Source organism: Rhinatrema bivittatum, chromosome 12, assembly GCF_901001135.1.
Source record: "Rhinatrema bivittatum chromosome 12, aRhiBiv1.1, whole genome shotgun sequence".
NCBI classification, from domain to species: Eukaryota; Metazoa; Chordata; class Amphibia; order Gymnophiona; family Rhinatrematidae; genus Rhinatrema; species Rhinatrema bivittatum.
The window spans coordinates 63730962-63747355 of record NC_042626.1 but is presented as its reverse complement, the minus strand read 5'-3'; the positions used below and the strand labels follow the sequence as shown (position 1 = coordinate 63747355).

The window sequence follows — 16394 nt, the reverse complement described above, 5'->3', positions numbered from 1 at the left end:
GCATCTCTCCCCGCTACCCGGGATGTGGGCGGTTGCCATGGTGACCTGCAATAATAGAAACTAATAAATTACCAACGAGAAGCTCGTTGAGCAATTATTGTCCTCTTTTATGCAAGTTTCTTGCTAATTTTGCTCATAAGGGAAAGTGCAATAAAGTACTGAACGAATAATAAGGCTATTTACAGGGAATATTAGCAAAGCACAGGGACAGGCTCACTCTCTACATCAGTGAGGCAATGATTCAACTACTCTCAGCAATATATAAAAATGAAATATGCCTTTTTTGGTTTTGATTTCAACCAATTTCTTTTGTGTATGAAAGATGAAACTGCATACTAGTCTTGAGCTATTATTTTTTAAATATTTATTATTGAACTCTATTTAGGCACCCTCGTTTTCAGTTTTTATTTTATTTTGTCTGGGAATTTCAATGTTTGAGCATATTTTATATTTTAAGAATGGTAAATTGTAAACCACCTAGAAATGGTGAAAGGCGACCAATAAATTATTTAAATAAATACTCAAAAAAAAAAATCAGTGAAAAAATAACTTTTACATTGATTTTTTTCATATGTGTTATGAAGTTTTTTTCCACTGACTTTTTTGTTATAACTTTGAAATTCCCAGACAAAATAAATTAATAATTGAAAATGAAGGTCCCTAGCTATGTTGTATTTTCAGGGGCTAAACAGCTCAGGGGTGTGGAATAGGGTGCAGAGCCTTTCACCCCGAGGTCACTGGTTTAGAAGAGGTTCACATGGAATCGTTTGATGTCCAATGGTAAATGACTTGGTGGTTCCAGTTGAGCTTTTTTTTGGTAGACAGGCTCTTTACTCAAATGAAATACACCATCACAATATAAGCTAGGATTTGGTCATGACCCTATGATTAACATTGCTAAGCTTTTAAAAAGATTTCTCAAGTCCCTAATACTCACAGTTACATACAAGATCTCATTTAAAATATGTATTTGAAAGTATAACACCCTCTAACACCATGCTGGGCAATTGGGCCAGTTCTTAATTTAATTTTCAATTTTATAGACCGCCCCTCACAGAAGGCTTCAGAGCAATGAACAGTATGAGAACAATCAACACAGCAATAAAACAATTCATATCACAACAAAAATAAAAATCATATCAACTACAAATAACCCAACAAAAATAACCAATTTCATTACAAGATAGAATAAATCATATCCCAAACAAAAATAAGAATCAACACAAATATAGATTTGGAGAGAAAAGTAACAACACATACCAGGAACTTGGCTCAGCATAGGATCAAAGCAAAGATCTGAAATGGGAATAAGGAAAGTTTTGGGGCATTACCAGTATGTGTATGGTGATAGAGATTTGGGCCTAGGAGGAAGTCTTGGGGTGTTACATGCGTATTTAAGTGTGATGGAAGAAAGAATAAGTTTGGGGTATTATATGGACTTGAAGGGTGATGGGACACAGGGTTAATGGGAAGGTTTTGTGATGTTAAATGAATATATGGGTTGACAGAGGGTTAGTCTTGAGAAGAGTTTTGATATTTTATGTACATATGTAGAGATATACACTGATAGATCTGTTAAAATCTTAGAAGTATTATCTGCATAGTGAGATAGAAAAATGCAGGTCAATTTGACTCCTGAACCAAAAGAGCTGGCATCATGGCTTGTTCAAAGCCATTGAGACACACAGAAGAAAAATATGGCGACAAGAAATGAAGGTAAGAGCAAAGAAAAGCAAAAACAAAGCATAAAGGTGAATTTTCAAAGGAGTTACGCATGTAAATGAAAAGTACTATCATAGAAATTTTCAAAAGGCATTTACCCACATTAAGGGGTGGATTTTAAAAGGCCTGCATGTGTAAATCCATGGGTTTATGTGCGAGGCCGGGCCTTACGCACGCCAGGCGAATTTTTAAAGGGGCCCAACCACACATGTACACCCCGGAACATGCACAAGTGCCAGGCCTCTTCAAAGGGGTGGGCCGTGGGAGGGACGGGGAGTTGGCCAGCTGGGACAGCGGCCATTAGCCGTTGTCCAGGGGAAGCATGTGCCATAAATTACTTCTGCTCCCGAGGAGCAGCAAGAAATAAAATAAAAAAATCAAGCAAGGTAGGTTAGTTTTAGGGGGTGGGAAGGACAGGGGAAGAGGAAGCAAGGTTAATTGGAGCGGACTGGGAGGGAATTGGGGAAGGCCTGATTGCATCACCGTGCAGAGTTTGCATAAATTCACCCCCCTTTGTGTGCGCCGCCCGCACATACGCGCAGGGATTATAAAATCCGTATTCGCGCGCTGGCGTGAGCATGTTATAAAATTGGCACGTCCATGTTGTAAAATTTACCCCTGTGTGCACTTAATGAGAATAAAATCTATTGCCAATTCAATGGCATATATTGCAGCTATTTTCAAAAGCCCATTTGTACGGGTAAAGTGCATTTGTACATGTAAAACCCAGTTTTAAGCATATACATGCTTTTAAAAATCAGGCCAAAATAAGCAAATAAATAGATGAAACCAAAATAAAGATAAAAAAGAGCTAAAAGGAGAATAAAGGAGAATAAAAAGTTAAATTATAATGAAAATATGTTTTCCCTGGTTCCTAAAAACTATGGTTGGCACTTAAGACTCTGGTGGACTGAACTTAGTCTAGAGAAGTACTAGTAGGATAACTTATTGTGAAACAGTTATTATATATCTGTTAATGTAAGTAAAGTCTGCATATGTTCCTGCTAGAAGCTGCTAATTGCTTAGCCCTGAAAGAGTTCAGCCTAATAATCAGTTAGAGCAGCCTGCTAGCTGCTGATACTTAAGGAGTTAATTAGCTATTGTCTGTGAGGGACTTGGAGAGAACTTTCCTGACTTGAAGCAATCTCTGTAATTGACAGCTATCTTAATAGCTGTTGTCTGTTAGACTTGGCCAAGGTGGCAGGGAGACAAAAAGAAAAAGGTTCTGTTAAGTCTTTGTTAGAAGGGCAGCAGACAAATCAGTATTGGCACCAAGTCTCTGATCCACTTTCAGTCTTGATCCTCTTGCATAGCCCTCTTGACCAGACCCAGGCTTGTAGAATCAGTAATTATGTATTTATTATTTATGTCTTCCTATATTCCACTAATTATGCTACTTATAAATTCCAGGTGGCTGATATTTTTAACTATAGGTGGCAAAGTAATAGTTTGCATGTTGTACATCTTAAGTTGGTGCTGTATGTTAGGGTAGGCAATTTCAAAGACTTCTATTTCTCCTATTTCTACATGTAAAACACTGTTTTATGTGAGGAACTGGCTTTGAAAATTGCCCTCCTTGAGGTAAACTTACAAGCATATGAACTGTGTGTTAAATCAAATGAATCCTGCCTCTTCAGTTGCTGACTCTTGGTAGGAGCACTGGACGGCCGGCGCCATTTTTAAAGATGGCGCCGTCCGTCCAGTGCTCCTACCATGTGGCAGGGGCCGGCCAATGGCACGGTTACCCTGTCACATGGTAAGGGCAAAGGGCCATCGGCGCCATTTTTATTAATGGCAGCCGACGGCTTGAGAGCGGGAGATCGCTCCCGGGGTCCACTGGACCACCAGGTAATTTTAAAACTTTTTGGGGGGGTCGGGAGGGTGGTGGAGGCTAAGGGAGCGGTTTTAAAGGGTCGGGTGGGTTTTTTGTTTATCGGCCGACAGCCCGAGCGCGAGAGAACGCCCCGGGACCCCCGCTGGACCACCAGGTAATTTTTTTTGGGGGGGGGGGGGGGGGTTGGGAGGCTAAGGGAGCGGTTTTAAAGGGGCGGGATGGGTTTTTTGTTTATCGGATCGGGCACAGCCAATAAAAAAAAAACTATTCCGGTTCCGATTCACATCTCTAATAACTGATACCTGGCCGCTGTTATCGAAGCCACCCCTCTGCCTGAGGTGCGAAGCAAATTGCAGCCCTTATCTGCCAAAAAGGCAGCTGCTGGCTCCATAACTGCCCTGGAATTCCCTCCAGATCCATCGACCTCCTGAGAGAGAAGTAAACAGGAGCTAATGACCAAGGAACAAGAAGAAGCTATCTGCAAAGTCATTGCCACTGCTTCAAATGCTTGCTTAAGGATGACTTCAATCCTTCTATTGTACACATCCTTTAAGGCCGCTCATCCCTTCACTGGGATAGTCGTCTGGTTAGAGACGGCACACACAAGCGTGTCCACTTTCGGAAAACACAGCCGCACTCTCGCTGTTGTGTCCGTTGCTGTCCGATGTCTCTTCTCTGCCTACATTACCTTATTGGTGACTCCCTTCGGGGTTGATGGAAGGCTAGCTGCTATGGCGTCTCCAGGCCATCCTCCTCCGGCGTTTCCAGACCGGCTCGACGCTGCAAGCCGCCATGTTGACCAGATGCCTAAGGGCGCGTGCACGGCCCGACTCATGAACCAGCGTTGTGCGAACCTCAGGGGTGTCCCCCTGAGATGACATTACCAGCTCCAGATATTTAAGGTCTCAGTTTTCGCTAACAAGATGAGTTACCAAGGGATTGGTTTACCTAGCTTCCTCCTGGTCGCTGCGGATGGGATTCACTCTCCGCAACCTTAGCTATTCTGCCTCCTCGGACTTCACTAGAGATACCCGCTCCTCGGGGGCCTCGCTCTCTCTTTTCCTTTTCAGGTCACAGTCTGGAACCGGTACTCGCTCCTCAAGGGCCCACGTCCCGGACTTGCTCCTGAATACCATTTCTGCTAAGAAGTCATCGCTGCTTACAACAGAGCTTTCCCTGGGACCAGGTACTCGCTTGAGGGCCTAATGCATACCAACTCCTGGGCTGTCTTAAGAGACTATTGTGTGAGTGTTACCATCAAGGACTTGTTCCTGAACGCCGCATGCTTTGCCTACTCACTTTCTTAGTTTTTCTACAGCTCAGCCACCTTGGGATCGCTGATCCAGAACCTGAGGAACTACAGCCCAGCCGGGCGCTTCCAGCTCACTACTGCCACCTCTGGTGGTTTATTATATTGTCTAATAAAAGAACTAGTGTGTGTCTGTCTCCTACATTAAGCCTGACCAGTGGTCCCTCTCGGGATTTCCCCCGAGGGCGTGGTCACCTGCCACTGGTCCAAGGATCCACCCACAACTATTCTAAAAAACTACAGATTGCTAAATACCAGCTTTAACAATAGAGCTTTCTGACAGATTGCTAACTCCCAGCTTTCTTCACAGAGCTTTGTTATCGGATTCACAACAGATTGCTAACTCCTCACGGAGTTCTGACAGATTGCTAACTCCTCTCGGAGAATAACTACAGATTGCTAACTCCTCCTGGAGAACACATCAGATTGCTAACTCCTCTCGGAGAACACATCACTCGCCACTGGATCCAGGGGGTACAAAGCCTTCCAAGACTCGACTCCCTTTGAAATTAGGCTCTAGGGCATCCCACTCAAGATCAATCAATTCTTAAATGGCTTCCCATAATGGGAAAAAAACAAGAGGCTTTATGCAAAGAAACAAAAATGGGATTCTTTTTTGGATCAGACATGGAAGCAGCCCCAGGTACTCCCAGCATTGTTAATGGCTGGGAAATCAGATTCGGTAATTCATCTCTATGAAAGAAATGCATCTTAGTCCTATACAGTTCCAGTCCCGGAGGAATTTATCCAACCTCCAGAGAGTAAGGATCAGCTTCATCATCCATGCCATCCGGATCCCTCTCAGCAAGACCGGCTGCTGATCTAGGAGTCCTTTGGCTCTTAACCACAGCATCAGGAGTATGGGAGGTCACCACCTGCGACTCTGAGCTGGCAAGATTGGTCGGGACTGAGGACTGTGGCTGAAGAAAGGATTGTAATCCCTAAAAAAATTCCAACCAAGAAAAATCTGAAGGATCCATGCCAAAACCAGGAGATACCTGTCCAGTGCCCACTGAGCTACCATTCCCCACTGATGAACCAGTTAAGCGAGTTCGAAGGTCAGGCACCCCTTCTGACATGTCTTTACCAAGGCCCTCATCAGGCTGGAAAGAACTGGGCTTAGTAAAATCAGATAAAGGCAATTCTCCCTGAGCCTCTAAGCAGCACTGGCACAAATCAGAGGGAACGCCTGGCTGAGATGCCAGAATATAACAGGCAGCACAGAGGGAAAGGTGTTTAGGTGTCTTAGCTATAGGCGCCATCAGTCTGTCAGTACGTTTAACAGGTAAATGAAAGGTATATGTCCAGCTGAACTTGAATCTAGATCCCCAAATCTTAGGCATCCCAAAATTTAAGCACATAACCCTGTCCTGAATGGGCTCCCTAGCCCAGATTGGGCGTACAGGCAAATGCGCAGCAAATTCAGACACCACACAATTAGGCATCCAATTATGTGTCCAAAAACTAGATGCACAGCCAGATGCACACTCACAAACCAACGATCCTGAAGAGGGAAGCCTAACGCACAGGAAAACGCACGAAAATATCACTGCGGTCTACCATGCAGCACAGAGAGAAAAGCCCACGGGCAGGGCCTAGCCCAAAGGCTGCTCAACCTGCCAGGTTGCCCACATCCTTAAACCCCCTCGGAGGTGGGAACGAACATCGAACGGCGCACTGAGCACAGAGACCGGAGGAAGCCCTACAAAAAAATCTTCCTTCCCTGTTCTCTGGTTTTTTAAGCTTTACCTGAGCTCAGCCATCCTGGCTGAATAAAAAGATGGTCTCCAGCTATAGGAGGGAGAGAGCATATATCGTAACCGCCATACTCGGCTACTTGCACCCGCTGTCTTTCAGCTGTTTCAACAGCTAAGTGCATGCCAGCTGAAAATCAGCTACCATTTTCATTTCATTTATTAAAATTTATTGATCACCTAACACAGAATAGGCCTAGGCGATGAACAAAAATACATACATAATAAAAACAATAATAAACACACACTTCAAACAAACATTTTTAGTTTCACAGAAACTAGGGAAAAATATTACCAAATAATGGTATCTATGACCCTAGATCAAGTTATTTATTATTCGTCAGTTGACATTAACGAAAGCTCATAGCCATTACTCTACTCACATTATTCTCATTTTTCTAATAACCATATTCTCACATTCTTTTCGCTGAAAACTGAATTACACATACTTCAGGCTATTACATATTATAAGCACAGTGGAGTAAAAACTCTTTAAATTCTAATTTAAATCTTTTAACATCATTCAAAGACCTCAATTCCACAGGAATCAGATTCCACCGAGTAGGAGCTGCTATGGAAAAAGAGGTCTCCCTCGTACTAAACAACTTAGCATGTTGAACTGAAGGGATCTCTAAAAGATTCAATTGAGAAGATCTCAAACATCTTACAGGTTTATAAATCTGTAATAATGCATTAAGCCAATATGAAGAATCTGAAGCAAGAAGCTTATAGACTATCATGCCAATTTTAAACACAATACGCTCTGTAACTGGCAACCAATTAAGCCTACATAAAGTAGGAGAAATCCTCTCGAAACGCTTAGAATGAGAAACTAATCTAGCAGCTGAATTCTAGGCACTCATCTAGAGACCACGGAAATCACCTCAGGAAGGAGAGGGACCATTTGGTATCACCACAGAAGAGTGGAGCAAATTAATTGTCCTTCTTTTTCTCCTTCTAAAACTTAAAGCAATCCTCAGTAGGGAGATGTATGTCCACCATCTGCTGGAGATGGAGAATACTGGCAGGCTGCTGTCACTGCAGGGGTATATAGAAACATAGAAACATAGAAATGACGGCAGAAGAAGACCAAACGGCTCATCAAGTCTGCCCAGCAAGCTACGCACTTTATCCATTTTTTTTCCCTTTTTCTCTCTCCCACCTGTTACTATTGGCTTCCAGTACCCTCCAGCTCTAATTCCCCTCTACCCAATTTAGAGAGCAGCTCTGTATCTGCATCCAAGTGACATCCAGCTCAATTAGGGGTAGCAACCGCTGTAACAAGCAGGCCACCCCCTTGCCCCATACTCTTACCCATCCCTGTTTTTATTTTTTTGTTTTGTTTGTTTGTTTTTTTTTTGGAAATAGCAGCCCTCCATCCTTCCGCTCCGTGAAGGTGGAACACCAACCACTGGCCACTGGCATCCCGCTCCGTGAATGCCTCTGTGGCTACTGCCACTCCGTGCAGTGTTTGAATGCCTCTGTGGCTACTGCCGCTCCGTGCAGTGTTTGAATGCCGCTGTGGCTACTGCCGCTCCGTGCAGTGTTTGAATTCCTCCACTTTATTCACGCCCTCTAGACTTGATGGATCCACAAGTGTATACTGTGATGTCAGCTTTGATAGTCTCCATCTTCTGGTAGAGGTTTATAACCCACTGGTTCTGAATTCATCTCTCTGGACACTAAGAAACGCCCATATTTTTAATTTGCCAACCCTTACTAAGATCAATTGAATATCAGCTTTCCTGTTTTCTAGACAAAGCCATGCCTCTATACCCAAAACAGTTTGGGTATAGAAAAGAGCACAGTATCGAAATGGCTCTTGCAGGTTTGATCAACAACACTGGTTTTTGTCTAGACAGAGGAGGTGCTGCCTTACTAATCAGTTTGAATATGAGTGTAGGGTTTGATATGGTTGACCACCAACTATTTCTTAATCGATTATTTGAAATTGGTATTTGGTATAAAACCCTCGATTGGTTTAAGTCTTTTCTAGAATATTACATATATAGTGTTAATTGAAATTCTGAAGTTTCCCCATCCAGTTCCTTGCACCTTAGTGGGCTCAAGGTTCTATATTATCCCGTTCTCTTCAATCTTTACCTGGCTCCATTTGCCACTTTAATTCAAAGTTTGGGATATACAGGTTATTTATATACCGGTGATATTCAGATTATTGCAAACTGTGATTCAGAATCTTCTCATTCACTCACACAATTTAATAGCTGTTTAACTAAGGTCGCCAACTGGCACAACTTAAAAGTTTAAAAAGAGATGTATATGTGTGTGTGTGTATTGTGGTGATGGGGGGGGGGGGGTAGAAGACAGCGCAGTTGCTTACCTGTAACAGGTGTTCTCCTAGGACAGCAGGATGTCAATCCTCATAGATGGGTTTCATCATCAGATGGAGCCCAGCACGGAAAACGTTTGACAACATTTCTAGAAGCTTTAACTAGCACACTGAGCACGCCCAGCTTGCCACTATCTGCACGTCCACGTGAGGTCCCCCTTCAGTCTCGTAACAGAGAAAAATACGAGCGAAATAATAAAACAACAAAACACATGAGAACCCCAACTTTGCGGAGTGGTGGGAAGGATTCCTAAGAGAACACCTGTTACAGGTAAACAACTGCGCTTTCTCCCAGGACAAGCAGGTTGGTAGTCCTCACAGATGGGTGAATATCAAGCTCCAGGCTGACCCCGGCAACAATCAATACCAACAGTTAACAAAAAAGGTGCCAATGGGCACAACCACAATGGCAGTGCTGTTGGTCAGTAGGGGGACAGCTTGGTTCCCAACGGGGGCCCTAAGGAGGAAGAGTTGAGATTAAACCTGGAAGAGATTGCGTAGGACAGACTAGCTGAAGGCAATGTCTTGTCGACCATCTTTATTCAAGCAGTTGTGGGCAGCGAATGTATGTAGGGAATGCCACATCGCTGCCCGGCAAAGGTTGGCAACTGGTCCTGTCCGCGGGTGGGCTACCAAGGTCGCCATGGCCCTCACAGAGTGAGCTTTGATTCGGCTTCCAAGCTGAAGGCCCACTTGTGTATAGCAGAAGGCGATGCAGTCTACCAGCCAGTTAGATAAGGTCTGTTTGCCCACCGCAGCTCCCAGCCTGTTATCGAAGGAAACAGAGTGGATTGCCTGTAACTCGCTGTGCATTCCAAATAGAAAGCCAGAGCCATCTTACAATCCAACATATGGAGAGCTCATTCACTTGGATGGGAATGAGGCCTCGGAAAGAATGTGGGCAAAACAATAGATTGATTAATGTCAAAATCAGTCACAATCTTAGGCAGGAACTTGGGGTGTGTATGCAGGACCACATAATCATGAAAGAACGCCATGTATGGCGGGTACGTGACCAAGGACTGAAGCTCACTAATGCTACAAGCTAAAGTGATCGCCACCAGGAATATAACGTTCAAGGTGAAGAACTTCATGTCGCAGGAGCTCAAGGGCTCAAAGGGAGGATGCATGAGCTGTGTCAGGACAATTTTGAGGTCCCAGGAACACAAGAGGAGGCTGAAGATGGGGTTTAGTTGAAGGAGACCACTCAAAAAGCAACCTACTATAGGCTGCACCGATATGGGTGTGCCAGCGACACCCCGAAGGTACATGCTAACTGCACTTAGATGAACCCTGACTGAAGTGGTTTTAAGCCCAGACTCAGAAAGGTACCACAAATAGTCCAAGAACCTGGAGAGGGAGCAGGTGAACGGATCTAAGCCATGCCTCGCACACCAGTTGGAGAACCTCTTCCATTTCAACCTTTAAGACTTCCTGATGGATGGCTTTCTAGAAGCCACCAGCATCTGGTAGACATGTTCTGAGAAGTCCAGGGGCTGAAGGACAGCATCCAGAGGTTTGGATGGCGCAGGCTGCCCTGGTTCTGAGTTATCAGATTGGGTGCGGTCCCAATCTGATGGGGATCCTTGATTGATAGATCCCGAAGGAGAGGGAACTAGACCTGTCTGGGCCATTAGGGCGCCATGAGGATCATGGTCACTCGGTCCTGTTGAAGCTCCAGGAGAGTCTTCAAGAGGAGTGGAAGAGGAGGATATGCATACAGGAGACCCTTTCTCCAATGAAGGGAGAAGGTGCCAGAGGCTGGACGTCCATTTCATGGTAAACAGGAGCAAAAATTGCTCACCTTGCAATCGTGCAGGGTGGCAAAGAGGTCCACATCCGGGGCTCCCCAGCAGTGGAAAATCTGGGCTGCCATCTTCAGATTCAGGGACCACTTGTGCAGCTGGAAAGAGCGGCTAAGGCAGTCTGGCAGCACGTTCAGAGTCCCAGGAAGGTACGTCGCTTGCAGTGACATCCCTTACGATAGAGCCCATGACCAGATCTGTACTGCCTCTTGACAGAGAAGGAATGACCTAATGCCTCCTTGCTTGTTGATATACCACATCGCAACTGGGTTGTCCGTCTGAAGCAGGACTGTCTTGTTGGATAACCAGTCTCGGAAAGCCCAGAGAGCGTAACAAATCACCCAAAGCTCTAATAAGTTTTTCTGGCAGAGAGCTTTCTGAGCAGTCCAGTCACCTTGCATGTGTATTTCATCCACATGGTAGTGCTTACTACTGATGCCTTTCCTCAGAGCTCCCTAGCTCTGAGGAAAGGCATCAGTGGTAAGCACTACCTGAGGCAGGGTAGCCTGGAAGGGGATCCCCTGCTCTAAATTGGAGAGGTTCACCCACCAGGACAGAGAGATCTTCAGAGGTTGTGTGACAGAGACACACGACTCAAGGTCCTGGGATGCCTGCTGCTATTGCGACCCCATCGTCCATTGTGCAAGGCTCATGCAAAGGCAGGCTATTGGGATAACTTGAACTGAGGCTGCCATGTGGACCAGCAGGCAAAGCAGAAGGTGTGCACTCACATTCCGACTGCTGCGCATGAAGGTTGCCAATGAAGAAAGGGCCAGGGCCCAATTGTGGAGAAAGAACACCTTCGCCTGAGCCTCCAGTGCTCCTGTGCAGGAGTCACTCTTGACCAGCCAGTCATCTAAGTCGGGGAAGATGAGCACCGCACGGCACCTGAGGTATGCTGCCACAACTGCCAGGCACTTGGTGAAGACCCGAGGGGCTAAGTCCAAGCCAAAGGGCAGCACCCTGTACTGGTAGTGAGCCTTCCCCCAGCACAAAGTGAAGGTACTTCCCCTGCTCGAATAAGCTGGCAAATGTGGGTGTATGCGTTCTTGAGAACGAGGGAGCAGAGCCAGTCTGGAAATCAGCCGCAAGGAGGGCAGATAGTTCTGTTTAAAGTATGAGCTGCTGGATGGACGAACCCCACAATGGACATGGGGGAAGAGTCCCCTGGGATACTTCTGAAATTGAGACGATACCCCTGGTGAACTATGGTAAGGACCCAGTGGTCCGAGGTGATGGCCGCCCAGTGATGGGCGAAACAAAGAAGTCTGCCTCCCACTAGGGGCTCCTGCATCAGGGGTACATCTTGTTGGGCCGTGCTCCCTCGCATCATCAAAAGCCAATAGCCAGAGTCTGCTGGGGGGCCAGCTGGGGCCGGGGCACTTGCTGTTGACAGGAGCGGCCCCTGGAGCTAGCACGGGGTGTGCAAGTCCAAGAGGCAGGGGGGTAATATTTCCTCTGCCTCTAAAAGGACTTCCTGGAGTTGGGTCTGGAAGATTTCCTGGCAGAGGATGGAAGGTCTGAAGCATTAGTGAAGAGTTGTTGAAGGGTTTCGTGGTGATCCTTCAACTGAGCTACCGCATCTTCGACTTTATCCCCAAAAAGGTTTTCACCTGTACATGGTAGGTCAGCTAGCTTCTCCTGCACCTCTGGTCGAAGTTAGAAGCACTGAGCCAGGCCATCCAAGGGGCGCCGATGCCCACAGTGGCCACTCAGGCTGCTTTCTCAAAGACATCGTAGATGGATCTCACCTCATGTTTCTCGGCTTCCAGACCCTGCTCCACAACCCAGAAAATGATTCTTGTTGCTGCTGCAGCAGGCATTTTGCCAGCTCCTGGACCTTCTTCCACAGGTTTTGGTTGTACTGAGTAATATACAACTGGTAGGAAGTGATACAGGTGATAAGCATAGCGCCCTGAAAAAAACTTTCCTACCCAGAGCATCCAGTTCCTTATGTTCCCGCCCCGGAGGGGCAGAGGCATGGGTGTGGGAGCAATTGGCCTTTTTGAGAGTGGAATCCACAACTACAGACTGGTGAAGGAGATTATGCCTCTCAAAACCTAAGGCCTGTTGCATTAGGTAGGTGGCATCCACCTTCCTATTCACTGGGGAGATGGATATTGGGTGTTCCCACATCTGAAGGAGAAGATCCTTAAAGATGTCATGGATAGGAACAGCTACTACTTCCCTTAGGAGTTTCGATAAATTGGAGGACCTTCAACATTTTATGTCATGCAAGCTCCTCCGTGAGGAGCTGGAAAGGGATAGCTTTGGCCATGGCCCTGACAAAACCTGCAAAAGAGAGGTCCCTCTGGAGGGGACTGACACCTTTCTTTTGGTGGTGAAGGCTCTGACTGGAGGTCATCAGAGACCTCAGAAGAGGACTCTGAAGAATCATCCCCCTACAGATCATAAGGGCCTTCTGCCTCACTGAGGTCATCGTGGAACCTATGCGGGTGAAACCTGTGTGTATCCCTGGTCCTGGGCTCTGAAGGCCATGAAGGCACAGAGGGCAAGGATTGGTCCCACAGATAATGGGGGCACCGGGGGCCGCAGGAGGGTCCAGGCAAAGGCTTAGGGAACTGAGGCTGCGGGACCACGGTGCTGGACGCATCTTCTTCCTCGGAGGACACAATGATGGGAATCGCTCCTGAGGGAGGTATTGGTGGCTGCTGGGGAGCCGCGGATCCCTCAGGCACAAGCTGCATTGGGAGGGCTCCCAAGAGGACATCCAGATGCTCAAGCAGGGGTGCCAGGATAGATGGTGGAGGCTCCGGCTCCAGTATGGGGGCTGGTGGCGGGGGCAGCTCAATGCTCCGTAGAGCTCAGAGCACTGCACTCTGCACCCTGTGGTCCAATTCCTCCTGGAAGTCCGTTGAAGACAGGACTGAGGGAGGGGGGATGAGGCGTCACTGGTGCCTCCTTGGATCTGCGAGGGGGCATGGTGCCCGGCACCGATAATGGTGGGGAATGCCTGGGACTCCCGGGTTTATCGGAGGATGGGGCCGCCGTACCATGGGGTTGCTTCGGTAGTGGAATGGCAGCCGCCGACACCGCACCAGAACTGGAGCAGTGTGCTGATGGCGATCGGTGTCGATGCTTGTGGGATCTCCCATGGTGCTCAGCCCAGGCTTTCCCTGGTGCCGAGGAGGCTAAGGATCCCGATGAACTGGAAACTGATGAGACCATGGGGGATCTGTCAATAGCCCCTCGATATGTAGTCGATGCCATCGGGGGTGAGGTAAGGGGAAGCGTATTGAGCAGTTCCCCTCGACCCCCAGGTGTCGATGATTCCGACGCGGGCGTGGATGGAGCATATTTTTTTGAATCAAAAAGTTTCTACATTTTGTTGAGGCAAACACGACGGCCCCTGGGGGTCATCTGATCACACAGCTGAGACCTCGGACATTGTGTGATGCCCCCAGGCAGAGGATACAAACCTCATGCGGATACGAGATAGACATGGTCCATGGGCACTGGCAAAAGATGGACGATGCAATGAAAAACAGCTGGTGCGCGGCCGATGAGTGGGGGCCACCAAGAAGTGGGATGCTGGGAATCGACTGTGAGGAAGGAAGAAAAATATTTATGTACTGCGCTGAGGAGGTTACACCGACCGCAAAAGGGAACCACATGATGGACCGAAGAAAAATTGAAAATTTAAAGCGCAAAAAGGCAAAAAGAGCAGAGCTCCAAAAACCGTGAAGCATCTGCACAGCGGAAAAGGAGAGACTGAAGGGGGACCTCGTGTGGACTTGTGGATAGTGGCATGCTGGGCATGCTCAGTCAAAGCTTATAGAAACTGTGACAAATGTTTTCCGTGCCTAGCTCCATCTATTGATGTCAATCATCTGTGAGGACTACCATCCTGCTTGTCCTAGGAGAATAAGGCCTGTCAGGGCCTTAGCATTAGCTTTGATGGAGGAAGAAGGGGATTGGGATACTAATTTTTAAGTGAGGCCAACACTACTTAGCCGGATTTCTTTTAAAGATATTTATTTATTTATTATTTTTACTATACCGGCTTTCATGACATGGATCACATCAAACCAGTTTACATTTAACAAAGTGTGCAAGATAAGAGATAACTCAAACAACTAACAAGAGCATTGAAAGGAGAATGACAGTTACAATAAAACAGGGAAATAAATAACTGGGACTTGGAGGTGAGAAGAGGGGGATTAAACTTACAGCAACTTATTTACAAGGTTACAAGATTGAGTCCAATTAAATGTGATTTGTATAGTAAATGATAGTGTTAATAATGTGAAGGTGCTGGCAGCGAATGACAAAGTTTGTTATTCTTAGTTTCAGCGCAAAGTTTTTACAATTTTTTTTTGTCTTTTTGGTCTCATTTTCTAGATATGTGGTTAAGTAGCATGTTATCCGGCCACACAAGCCTGGGTAACTTAAAAACATAAACAGGTAACATTAAGCAACTATACTGAGTAGGACATTTATCCCACTGAACATACGGCACAAGTTGTCCAGTTAACTTTAGCTGGATAATTTGTCCATTAACCACCCTGCTGAATATAGACCTCAAGGTTTTTAGTGCAGACTGCACCATTTTGGTGAACTTCCTTTAAATTTTCTCCACCTTATCAATGTCATTTTCTAGGCAAGATCTCCAGAACTTCACACAATACTTAAGGGAGGGTTTTACCAGAGACATATACAGAGGTGATACATTTCTTTATACACCCACACACACTACTGGCTCTCCGAAATGTTTGGTGACTGTAGGTTTCACCCTCTATAATAATGTTTGGCCTTTGGATTTCTGTACCCCAAATGCAGTTATCAAACCACCGGTCATTCTCTCAATTTTGGTCACCTTTCAACTTATCCATTGCTCCTAATGTGTCTACTCTGTTGCAGATTTTCATATCATTTGTGAACAGGCACACAAATTCCCTTCTACCTTTCCATAATGCCACTTATGAAGACATTAAAGTGGCTAATGGGAATTTTTGTATGTATATGGCAATGAAGAGCAGGGTCAATGCTGTGGGAATTTTTCGAGTGCTACATGAATGCCTAGGGTGATGGAGTGCAGGGTCTATCTAGGGCAGGGGTAGGCAACTTTGGTGCTCGAGTGTTGCAAACAGTTCTGGTTTTCAGGATATTCACAATGAATATGCATGAGAGATATCTGCATGCACTGTCCCCATTGTATGCAAATATATCTTATGCATATTCATTTTGGATAATCTGAAAACCAGACCTATTTGTGGCACTTGAGGACTCAAGTTGCCTACCCCTGCTCTAGTGAGTTTTTGGCATGTTCTCTTTGGTATAGGACAACAGGGTTGGGTCTACAGGAAGTTTTGTGGTATTCGCTGTAGATGTCGGCTGATGAAAGACGGGGGTCACTGTAAAGTTTGAGGCGTTGCATGCATGTGTAGGATTACAGAAGGCAGGGTCTGTAGAAAGTTTTATGGGTGTTTTCATTGATGCAAGGTGACAGAGCTAAGTCAGTAAGTAGATATGCTCCCTGTGCCAGAATGAAGAGCTATTTCTGTGAGAAGATTCCTACAAGTGAAAGCAAATGAAGTGATGTCTCTAAGGCAAGTTTTAGGTCATTCATTGTAGGTAAAGGATGATAAAGTACTATCTG

General features: G+C 45.9%; 1 protein-coding gene across 14 annotated transcripts in view; it reads right to left on the bottom strand.

Annotated features, from left to right (window-relative positions):
- PKNOX2 (PBX/knotted 1 homeobox 2) overlaps positions 1-16394 on the bottom strand; it is a 989927-nt gene that overhangs the window by 164561 nt on the left and 808972 nt on the right. The window lies entirely within an intron of this gene.